The sequence below is a fragment of the Salmo salar genome, chromosome 09 (assembly GCF_965601325.2).
Source record: "Salmo salar chromosome 09, fSalSal1, whole genome shotgun sequence".
NCBI classification, from domain to species: Eukaryota; Metazoa; Chordata; class Actinopteri; order Salmoniformes; family Salmonidae; genus Salmo; species Salmo salar.
This window is the reverse complement of record NC_138299.1, coordinates 117,092,872-117,105,375: the sequence shown is the minus strand read 5'-3', so window position 1 is coordinate 117,105,375 and position 12,504 is coordinate 117,092,872. Positions and strand designations below refer to the sequence as shown.

Genomic DNA, 12,504 nt, shown 5'->3' with positions numbered 1-12,504 from the left:
GTGTCATGCTTTTCAAATGTTGAAAAGACAAAATGAAAAAGTCATACAAGTCAGAATGTGTGTGTGTGAGAGAGAGAACGAGAGAAAGAACGAGAGAGAGAGAACACGAGAGAAAGAGAACGAGAGAGAAAGATAACGAGAGATTGAGAACGAGAGACAGAGAGAACGAGAGAGAGAGAGAGAGACAGAGAGAGCGAGAAGAGAGAACTAGGAACTAGTTGCCGGCAGGTAATTTACAGCTTCTGGTTAGGGCAGCAGCCTATTGGGAAACCCGAGTCGGCGTTGATTAGAAACAGACGGTTGGAGATGGGAGACTGGCTGGAGATGGGGGCAATTAGGGAGGGCTTTAGATGGCGGCCATGGCGGCCTTATTGATCCTGACAGTCAGTGGGATGGATCCCTGAACACACACACACACAGGGACTAGTATAACATTTAGTGGGCTACTTATAGAGACAGGCTAGGCTGGCTGGGCCGGCCTGCAGAGCCACCGCTTTCTGTCACCGCCTCTCTCACACACACCTCCGTGGAGTGGAGAGACTACAGAGAGTGTCTGTTTTTTACGCATTCATACCTCTATTGATTCTCTAAGTCATATTCAATGCGCTGTCAGTCGGAGGCTGATGGGTGTGTGTGTGTGTGTGTGTGTGTGTGTGTGTGTGTGTGTGTGTGTGTGTGTTTGTGTCTGACTATGACAATGTGAAAAGAAGCCTGTAAAAAAAGAAAAGGAGGAAGCTAAGGTGTTATATTCTATCATATATCATTTTATTGATTTGTCTATAAAAATGGTCAAACCTGCTGTCCGAGAATCATTATTGCTTCCTTCCCTCTTTTGACATAAAACTAATAATAGTTCTGCCATGAAAGTCTGGACAACTGTTGAAAACCGGTCCCCCCAGTTAATATAATCTAATTCATTATGATCTAAAATGCAAAACTGATCCTGGATCAGCACTCCTACTGTGAGATGCTTTATACATACACTATGGACCCTGGAGAGTTCTACAATGTGTTCTAGTGTTGAACAAAGCTGGGTGTCAATGATGAGTAGATGATACATGGAATACTTAAAAAAAATAAAAAATAATAGCTCTTAATACAATACAAATGACATTCAAAATGTCTGCCTAATACTGTGCTTGCACAATGACATGGCCATTTGCAAGGACACAGGTCTTAATAAGTAGCACATTAAACATCCTTCATAAAATAAATATAATATTTTAATCTCATAAAACGCTGCACTGTCATCACTAGTAATGGTGGTAAATCATTTGCCTGGCTACCCAAACTCCTTTATCCGGGCAAACGCTATGCCATGCTCACAGACGTTAGCTTCTTCTCCGCAATGATTCTGGATTGGAGTACACTCCCCGACAACTTCTAGAATGCAAACACATTTTAACCGTTCTGATTGGTCCCAGAAACCAATTGGTTGGGCCAGAGCCAGAACACACGTGGATAAAGCAGCATTTAGAAAAAGTTGTCATTGGCTTTGACACTCTGATTGGTTAGAAATGATCCAATCACCGATGACTTTGTTTTGTACAACGCCCATCATTTTGACAGCACCACAAATGACTTCAATGATGGCCGTCTCAGACTGAAGTATGTAGCAAACATACAGCAGCAGAAGAATTCAGTATGAGTCGTCAGGCAAGTAAATAATATCGATATTCTACGTAACAATACTGCACATGTGCAAGAGGGAGAGAATCACCTGTGGTTTGCAAAGCCTTCTCAGAATTAGAGCTACATGAATACAATACATCGGAGAGTTCTGTCTAAGGTGGTTATATCACCAGAGAACTGGCAAACCACCCAGCCTTAACGTCCTGGGGGAATAAGGATAGGTTTATTACTCGAATCAGCCTCCCGCCTGGAAGATCCTCAGGCCAACCCACAGACTTTGGTGTGTGAAACTGGGTGTGTGGTACGATGACGTATGTGAGACGAGGAATTGGACACTGTCCATTTTCTGTTTTGGTCTGTGTGTGTGCTTGTGCGTGTCCAATAGCTACATATGGAGAAACACAAGTGCAGTTTTATTTTAGCAGCCAAGCAACTTGTGGCAAGCAGATGCAATAAACACAAAATCTGTGGCAGCTTTTCTGAACGGGGGGGGGGGAGAAGCGGCGGCAGCCACACACTTCTGGGGTCTGTACCAAATTACATTTACTGTAGTTAATAGAGTGAGGCTATGCTGTTAAATGTCAATTTCATTACCAAGCCCTTCCCCTTGGAGAATGATTAGCTTGTTTAAGGCCAGGGGTAAATGTGTTAATGCAAGACACACAGATAAACAGCATCAACCCCTACCCCATGCCAAGGCCCTGCCTATTTTACATTTTATTTGGGTTATTATCTCAGGAGAAAATGGTTCCCCTATGGCCTAAACATATTCTCATTTCTATTAAAAGGGCCTTGCTGTTTTCTCCCCCCCTCCTATTCGCCTAGCCAATCCATTAAATCGGGCTGCCGCTATTGGCTAGGGCAATTTTCTCAGTGAATTATCAATAAAGTAATTACCAGTGTGTTGGAGCAAGGTTGGGGAGCTTATCGCTGGGTGACCCCCCGCGCTCACCCTGGATATGATCCCTAACCACAACCCATTTGGGTAATTATATCGTCGGGGGTGTGTAGCCTGGATAGTGGTGTCGTCGCCCCGCGTTATCTGTCTGTATTATATTTCGGAGGCTAAACATGTTTTTCATTGAAAATTGGACATTAATGGCAGCCACATGATACCACTAGTGCTGGAAAACAGGCTGAAGTCTCGACTGGAATCCGACCCTGGTCAAATCATTATTCATGCCCCCTCCTCCATGGCCCCCTGCCTCCCCCTCTCCCTCCCCATCCCAGCAGCGACAACAGCCTGGAACTCTCTCTCATCCATCCATCCTCTCTATAGTCTTCCAGTTGGGGACTGCGGCCTGCTACTCCCAGGGGACTACAATCACTACCACTACTAACAATCCATACTCCCTACGTACAGTAGACAAGCGTAAGCATAAATGCTACATCCACAGTGCTATGTGGGTAAATAACATACAGTGCATTCGGAAAGTATTCAGACATTTTTCCACATTTTGTTACGTTACAGCCTTTTTCTAAAATGGCTTTTCCTCAATCTACACACAATACCCCATAATGACAAAGCGAAAACAGGTTCAGAAATGTTTGCAAATTTATAAAATAAAAAAAACTTCAACATCTTATTTACATAAATTCAGACCCTTTACTATGAGACTCGAAATTGATCTGTTTCCATTGATCATCCTTGAGATATTTCTACAAATTCAATTGATTGGACATGATTTGGAAAGGCACACACAGTGTACAGTGCATGTCAGAGCAAAAACCAAGCTTTGAGGTTGAAGGAATTGTCCGTAGAGCTCCGAGACAGGCTTGTGTCAAGGCACAGATCTGGGGAAGGGTACCAAAAAAGGTCTGCAGCATTAAAGGTCAACAAGAACACAGTGGCCTCCATCATTCTTAAATGGAAGAAGTTTGGAAGTACCAAGACCATTCCTGGAGCTGGCCGTCCAGTCAAACTGAGCAATCGGGGGAGAAGGGCCTTGGTCAGGGAGGTAACCAAGAACCCAATGGTCACTCTGACAGAGCTCCAGAGTTCCTCTGTGGAGATGGGAGAACCTTCCAGAAGGACAACCATCTCTGCAGCACTCTACCAATCAAGCCTTTATGGTAGAGTGGCCAAGGCAAAAGCTACATTACAGCCCGCTTGGAGTTTGCCAAAAGGCACCTAAAGGACTCTCAGACCATGGGAAACAAGACTCTGGTCTGATGAAACTCGGGACAAGTCTCTGAATGTCCTTGAGTGGCCCAGCCAGAGCCCGGACTTGAACCTCTGGAGAGACATGAAAATAGCTGTGCAGCGACACCCCATCCAACCTGACAGAGCTTGAGAGGATCTGCAGAGAATGTGAGAAACTCCCCAAATACAGGTGTGCCAAGCTTGTAGTGTCATACTCAAGAAGACTAGATGCTGTAATTGCTGCCAAAAGGTGCTTCAACAAAGTACTGAGTAAAGGATCTAAATATTATGTTTTTCTTTTTAAAACATTAGCAAAAAAATCTAAAAACCTGTTTGTGCTTTGTCATTATGGGGTATTGTGTGTAGATTGATGAGGGGGGAAAAACTATTTAATACATTTTAGAATAAGGCTGTAACGTAACAAAATGTGGAAAAGGTCAAGGGGTCGGAATACTTAATGTATGCGGTTTAGCAGGCACCTTTATCCAAAGTGACTTCTAGTACAGTCAGCGCATATATTTTTTGTATATGTGATCTCTGTGGGTGTCGAACCAACAACCCTGGAGTTGCTAGCACCAAGCTCTTAACACCTGAGCAACACAGGACCAAAGTGATGGTTAGCCTTTATCTTGACTTTAGGGGAGATTTCATCTGTCAGTCTGCTCGATCTTTCATTAATTGGCTATGCCTATGTGAAAGAGAAGTCTCCGGTTCCACTGGCAATTGTCGCGTCGTCACTCTGCTTCGATAAGTGGCTCTAAGCACCTGACTGATGGATTCTGTTGGGGCTGCTGTACTATGACTGGACCTGAGAGAGACCAGGGAGACCACTATACCAAATCCTAACTTGGGATCTGTGCATGCAACTCAAATGTTTGTCCTTTAATATCAATACACAATTGAAGAGAAAGTCAAAAGTCACACGTAAGTTAGTGCTTTGGCCCCATGTCTCGACTAGGACTCTTCCCACATCATACAAGGACTGGTTCTTCAGCCAAACCTCCAAATATGCAAGATATAAAAACCACATCTGAAAGAAAAATATATATTCAAAAGACAAAAACACTTATTTCAGGAACTTCATTAAAGCATTTACCCCCGCAGAGTTCTTCCAGAGAGAGAATACACACGCACGCGCACGCACGCGCACGCAGCAGCCGTTACCCACTCAATTTAAAAGTGATATTCATGATACAGTTCGAAAGCAAAGCACCTTGAATGAGCAATAGCTGCATTTCCTGCTGCCAAAAGACATCCAAAACAGCTGGTCCTCCCCAGCGCTGTCCGCCGAACGCAATGCAAATATGTTAACCATCCAGCATTTATTACTTTTCAGTGCTCTTCAAACGCTGTGCCAGACACAAGTTTAATTTATGATATTCTCCTAATTACGATAGCTGTTGAAATCATTTCCCAAGCTGTTTCCCTCTTCCAAGCAGCCATATTATCTGTACTCACACACACACACACACACACACACACACACACACACACACACACACAAAATAAAAAGGAAAGCACATCAAATTACAAGCGATGTAAAGTAGCTGATTGCTAGCACAATTAACACAGCAAAGAGCAACCATGAAAGATTCCCCATAAAGTTTATCTTTCTCCTTCCTCTCAAAACCATGAAAGGGGACGGTAAATATCTGCCACAATCATCAGTCTACTTTAAATTAGCTCACAGCTGGCAACTGTCCAACAGTCTGCTGGACTGAGAAAGAAATCAGCACCCATTTAAGCCCACCCGCACAGCCCATAGGTCAAGTCATTTAGCCAAGTTTAAAGGCCTTCAAAAAGGCTTCTCAGATCTACATGAACCCACATGGCTAACTGGTCATTTAAAAAAAATAAATAGAAAAGTTACTTTCTACGAGAGAAACAAAATTTTATGAAATCATCTCTCTTCGGCGCGGTTGACCACCAAGCTAGCCCTGCTGGCACCATGTGCCCACTGTCACTCACCGACGACACCACAATCCTAAACTGGCATGTCTGGTGACCCCTGGCATCTCAGCACATCATGACGCCCTTCAGCAGCTGAAGTGAAAGGCATGATGGAGCGACTGTTCAGTCACTGAACCCAAAGACAGGGTCAAGTGGAGGTCAAACCCCAAGACGAGGTGCTAACTCACTAACTCAACCAATTTCGCCAGAGCCAGTCATTCAACAACTCATTTTTTTGGGGGGGGGGTTAAAAACTCTAGCATTTATTTTTCAATTTTTCATGTTGTCTCCTTTTATCTTGGTTGCAGCAAACAGGGGAATGGTAGGACACACAGATATTTCAGTGTCAAACCTTCTTAACTGTGTGTATTTAACAATTCGTCAAAAATCTAATCAAAATCACATTTTATTTGTCAAATGCCAAATACAACAGGTCCAGACCTTACAGTGAAATGCTTACTTACAAGCCCTCAACCAACAACGCTTTGAGAAGTTAAGAAAAATAAGTGTTAAGTAAAAAATAGATAAGTAAAAAAATGTAATAAAGTAACAAATAATTAAACAGCAGCAGTAAAATGACAATAGCGAGGCTATGTACAGAGGGTACCGGTACAAAGTCAATGTGCGTCGGCACCAGCTAGTCGAAGAAATTGAGGTAATATGTACATGTAGGTAGTGTTAAGGTGACTATGCATAGATAATAAACAGAGAGTAGCAGCAGCGTAAAAGAGGGGTCTGGGTAGCCCTTTGATTAGCTGTTCAGGAGTCTTATGGCTTGGGGGGTAGAAGCTGTTAAGAAGCCTTTTGGACCTAGACTTGGCGCTCCGGGTACCGCTTGCCATGCGGTAGCAGAGAGAACAGTCTATGACTGTCCACATCGAAGGGACAGCAGTGGAAAGTTTTAAGTTCCTGGGCGTACACATCGCAGACTAAAATGGTCCACCCACACAGACAGTGCTGAAGGAAGTTGGCTTGTCACCCAAAACCCTGACAAACTTTTACAGATGCACAATCGAGAGCATCCTGTTGGGGTTTTTCACAGCCTGGTACGGCAACTGCACCGCACTCAACCGCAAGGTTCTCTAGAGGGTGGTGCGGTCTGTACGACGCATCACCGGGGGTAAACTACCTGGCCTCCCTGACACCAACAGCACCCGATGTCACAGGAAGGCAAAAGAGATCATCAAGGACAATAACCACCCGAGCCACTGCCAGTTCACCCCGCTATCATCCAGAAGACGAGGTCAGTACAGGTACATCAAAGCTGGGACTGAGAGATTGAAAAACATCTACATCAAGGCCATCAGACTGCTAAACAGCCATCACTAACTCAGAGAGGCTGCTGCCTACATTGAGACCCAATCACTGGACACTAATAAATGGATCACTAGTCACTTTAAACAATGCCACTTTAAATAATGCCACTTTAATAATGTTCACATATCTTACATTACTCATATCACATGTATATACTGTATTTTATACCATCTACTGCACCTTGCCTATGCCGTTCAGCCATCGCTCATCCATATACTTATACGTACATATTCTCATTCACCCCTTTATATTTGTGTGTATTAGGTAGTTGTTGGGGAATTGTTCGATTACTTGTTAGATATTACTGCACTGTCGGAACTAGAAGCACAAGCGTTTCGCTACACTCACATTAACATCTGCATGTGACGAATACAATTATTTGATTTGAGTAGGGTGACTGGATTCTGACAATTTTTAGGGCCTTCCTCTGACACCGCCTGATATAGAGGTCCTGGATGGCAGGAAGCTTGGCCCCAGTGATGTACTAGGCCGTACGCACTACCCTCTGTGCCTTGGGGGTCTGAGGCCGAGCATTTGCCATAACAGGCAGTGATGCAACCAGTCAGGATGCTCTCGATGGTGCAGCTGTTGAACCTTTTGAGGATCTGAGGACCCATGCCAAATCTTTTCAGTCTCCTGAAGGGGAATAGGTTTTGTCATGCCCACTTCACGACTGTCTTGGTGTGTTTGGACCATGATAGTTTGTTGGTGATGTGGTCACGTTCTGTTGCATAATTCAACAAGTGTGCCAATAGCAGGATACACTCGGATTAAAAATCAACACGCTTGGATCTAGATTACATCTATCTATACATACTTTACATCGTTTGCGAGATCAGACTTAATCACACAGCCCGGTCGATGAGAATGGGGGCGTGCCCGGTCCTCCATTTACTGTAGTACACAATCATCTCCTCTGTCTTGATCACATTGAGGGATAGGTTGTTGTCCTGGCACCACACAGGCAGGTCTCTGACCTCCCTATAGGCTGTGTCATTGCTGTCGTGCCTGGGCATGCAGTCATGAGTGAACAGGGAGTACAGGAGGGGACTGAGCACGCACCCCTGATGGGCCCCCGTGTTGAGGAACAGCGTGGCGGATGTGTTGTTCCCTACCCTTACCACCTGGGGGCAGCCTGTCAGGAAGTCTAGGATCCAGTTGCAGAGGGAGGTGTTTAGTCCCAGGGTCCTTAGCTTAGTGATGAGCTTTGAGGGTACTATGGTGTTGAACGCTGAGCTGTAGTCAATGAATAGCATTCTCACATAGGTGTTCCTTTTGTCCAGGTGGGAAAGAGCAGTGTTGAGTGCAATAGAGGTTGCATCATCTGTGGATCTGTTGGGGCGGTATGCAAATTGGAATGGGTCTATGGTTTCTGGGATAATGGTGTTGATGTGAGTCATGACCAGCCTTTCAAAGAACTTCATGGCTACAGACGTGAGTGCTACGGGTCAGTACATATTCAGGCAGGTTACCTTGGTGTTCTTGGGCACAGGGACTATGGTGGTCTGCTTGAAACATGTTGATTACAGACTCAGTCAGGGACAGGTTGAAAATGTCAATGAAGACACCAGTTGGTCAGCGCATGCTCGGAGTACACGTCCTGGTAATCCATCTGGCCTTGTGAATGTTGACCTGTTTAAATGTCTTACTCACATCGGCTACGGAGAGCGTGATCACATAGTCATCCGGAACAGGAGAGGGAGACTACTCAGACAGCCACGCTTCAGACACAACGTGTTCTTAATTAGCAGGTGTGCTCTTAGAGGCAAGATGATGGGGAGTTTTTTCGCCTCCGTCCTTTTTATTTATGTGTATTTATGAAGTGGTGGAAGATCTGAGGCCCTTACCAAAATAGTGTTTTATTGTTTAAATGTGGACGGTTATGCTGTGTGCTTAAGTGATTTCGGGAACCTCACAACTGTGGTATAAGAAATATCAGAAACGCTGAGACAAAACATGTGGGCTCACTGTAAAAGGGAGGGAAAAGAATGTGCGACACAAAGCAGACACGCATTCCACCTCGGAGAGGGAAACCACACATAATTAAACAAATAAGTGCATCTGAAATATCGCCTCGTAAAACCACCAAACGATTCGTTTTACTCCGACAGAGAAACAAAAAAAAGAGAGTACATTTTTTTCCTCCATAAATAAATTCAGAGGTGATGTTGAGAACAAGGTGTCTGAAAAAATAGAATAATAATACATTCAGAGAAAACTTCTCTGCGACATCTGTCGCTGCGGATCATGAAAGTGTCTGAAGCCAAATAAAAAAACAGATGCCGACAGATATTACATTTTATTACTGATCAATCTGGGGCTTCTTACGAGACGGCTCTCTAACTGATGAGTTTTCATCAGGTCGTACGACACACTGCAGCCGATTGCTGACAGCCCAATAACCATGGGGCTCACTTCAAAGAGGGCCGCATCAGGTCCCTTAAATCAACACACACATGCGAGCACACACACATGCAAGCACGCACACACAAACTATTCACTGACGAAGCTTTAACTGCCTGAGCAATATACTGGTCCTGCGCAGAAGCACTGAGGTACTCCAACGCACTCCTCCAACCAATCACAGAGAGGAAGGGTGGCCATGTGACAGGTGATACATTTCTCCACTTCCTCTGCGTGTCTCCGACTTGGCCAGGAGCTCCATCACGGGATGCCCCTAGCCGGACAGACAGAACGAAGGAAAATAAAGAAAGAAATACACTCTACAAAACTCAAGCTCGTTGAGAAAGTGTTTCATTACTTTTCAAAGTGTCCAGATTTCAGTCAAGAAGCACATGATCCCAATCAAATGTTTCATTTTGCCGTCTTTTTTTTATTTTTTTTTACAATTAAAATATTAGATGGATAAGTGAAACCACATTTCCCCCTGCCTGTACACGGGTAGAAGACAAGTGCTGCCTGCCTGGGAGATTCCATTAGTCCACAATTTGCTTGGCGGCTGTTCTGTTCTGGGGAGGGTGGAGAAGGGGGTGACAGTGGTTCTCCTGACAGGCCAGAGCACATGGCTCTGCTTAGCACGCGCACACACACACATAAATGTATGCATGGGCACACAGGCATGCACACACAGGCATGCAGACACACAAAGAAACAAATTGTGAATGTAAGTATATGAATTGTTTTCAATTCTAACAACTAGCATCACTAGTTGTCTAGAGGAGGCCTAGCCTAGGGGAGACATGTCCTGCAAAGTATTCAAACAAAGCTGTCAGTGAGTCATAAGTAAGACGCTGGTACCTGGGCTCCCGAGAGGCGCAGCGGCCTAAGGCACTGCATCTCAGTGCTAGAGGCGTCACTACAGACCCTGGTCAGATTTCAGGCTGTATCACAACCGGCCGTGATTGGGAGTCCCATAGGGGCCCAGCGTCGTCCAGGTTAGGCCATCATTGTAAATAAGAATTTGTTCTTAACTGACTTGCCTAGTTTTTAGTTTTTATTTAACCTTTATTTAACGAGGCAAGTCAGTTAAGAACAAATTCTTATTTAAAATGATGGCCTACCCCGGCCAAACCCTAACCCGGATGATGTTGGGCCAATTGTGCGCCGCACTATGGGTTGTGATACAGCGTTCCAATGCATCCATTGGTGTCATGAGAAGGGCTAGCAACTAACCCATGTTAGAGTCAGCTCAGATCTCCGACAATGCATTCAACGCCATTGGTGATTGCTATGCGCCTAATCCATGTTGCTGCTAAAAACCCTGCTTTTAAAATGGTCCAACTGGCATTTGAGGAATAAATGTAAATAGAATAGAAAGCTGTGATCCTGCTCTGTTAAGTGGCAATTAAACTGCTTTCAAAAGTGTTTTTCCAACAACTGAGCGTGCCGCTCGCAATTTGAAAGCGCCCAGAGGAATATTATTTTCTCCCATAGAATGGGACAAGCTGACCAGTTGAATAGGTAAACCCTTCTAGTAGGGAAAGAGGGATACGTAGTCAGTTGTACAACTGAAATGCAATCCTATTGGATTATTTGGTGTTGATTACTCTTGTTTTGTTTTTATTTAACTAGGCTAGTCAGTTAAGAATAAATTCTTATTTACAATGACGGCCAACCCCGGACAACGCTGGGCCAATTGTGCACCACCGTATGGGACTCCCAATCACGGCCGAATGTGATACTGCCTGGATTCGAACCAGGGACTGTAGTGACGCCTCTTGCACTGAGATGCAGTGCCTTAGACCGCTGTGCCACTCGGGAGCCCAGTTAAATAAAGGTTAAATAAAAAAATAAAAAGGGCCCAATCGTATGTTAAGTCACAGAAAATGGCTATTGAATGGAGCAGCGTGTGTAGCGTACCATACGGCTGCAGAAATCTGTGTAGGCGGTGGGGGAGGCGGAGGATGGACATACGGTGGCCGTTCATCTAAGCTTAATTGAGAGGAAGCCATGGTCGTTCATTAAAGAAAGAAGAAAAACCTGAAAAGTGCTGAATAAAAAAACTTTGCCGGTCGGCTACTTCATGGAGTGGCCTCCTGAGTCAGACAGGGAGTGAGTGGCACGGGAGGGGGGAACAAGACCAGTCTGGGCCGTGGGGTACGGCGCGAGGTGCCCCCTTTTCCCCCTCATTTTCCCCCCACAGCGCCATTAAACCCAGGGTTCTGAAGCCACTTGCTCCAAACAGCTCAATGACAACACACGGCCTGGCAATTAGAAATAATTAGGCAGTCATTTTGGTGGCAAGTCTTTTTAAGTGCATATATAACGATGCAATGATGCTTATTAGCCGGCCCGAGTGAGCCGAGACTCAAACGGCCACCGAAATAATTATGCCACTGATCACAAAGCGTCTGCACATCTCTGTACTTCACCTTAATGCGTTTCAAAAATCCACTTCATTACCTCCAGTAATTAATCCTCCATTAATTGCAGGAAAAGCCCAGTTTACCTCCCTTCGTTTCTAATTATCATCTTATAAATAGTTATGGTTCTAATTAATGTGTTCATTAGGCAGGATATTTTTCTCAAAGCCGCGCTCGGAGCCAAAGGTTCAGCGTCTCTCTCAGAAGCCTAACCAGCCAGAAGGTGAGGCCATTCTGGTTGCATTTGCTTTTATTTTACTACATTCAACCTCCTAATTGGCATTTAAAACCCAATTTGGAAGAACTTCAAGAAGCTTAAATGGAGGAGAAACGTAGGGAAGGGAGAGATTGATTTTGTATTCAGTTTTCCGATAACAGGGCAAAGAGTCTTTCTCGCTGTCTATCTCTCTTGTTCTCACACACTTTCTGTCTCTATCACACTCTGGCCAAACGGGCGAGCTCTTTTCGACGTGACGAAATAAACGTACAGCTCATTGTGTATTAGGAGCTGCTGCCATCTTTCTCCAAACCGTCCAAATGTTGACTGACGGGTGAATGACATGTCTGTTTATTGAGGGATTTCTTAAGAGGTAGGAAGCTGCTAGTACTACAAAGTGAAAGCAGAATCCTGAGCTCTCA

General features: G+C 44.6%; 1 protein-coding gene across 1 annotated transcript in view; it reads right to left on the bottom strand.

Moving 5' to 3' along the window:
• The window catches only part of rsrc1 (arginine/serine-rich coiled-coil 1), a 195,952-nt gene that overhangs the window by 161,182 nt on the left and 22,266 nt on the right, over positions 1-12,504 (bottom strand).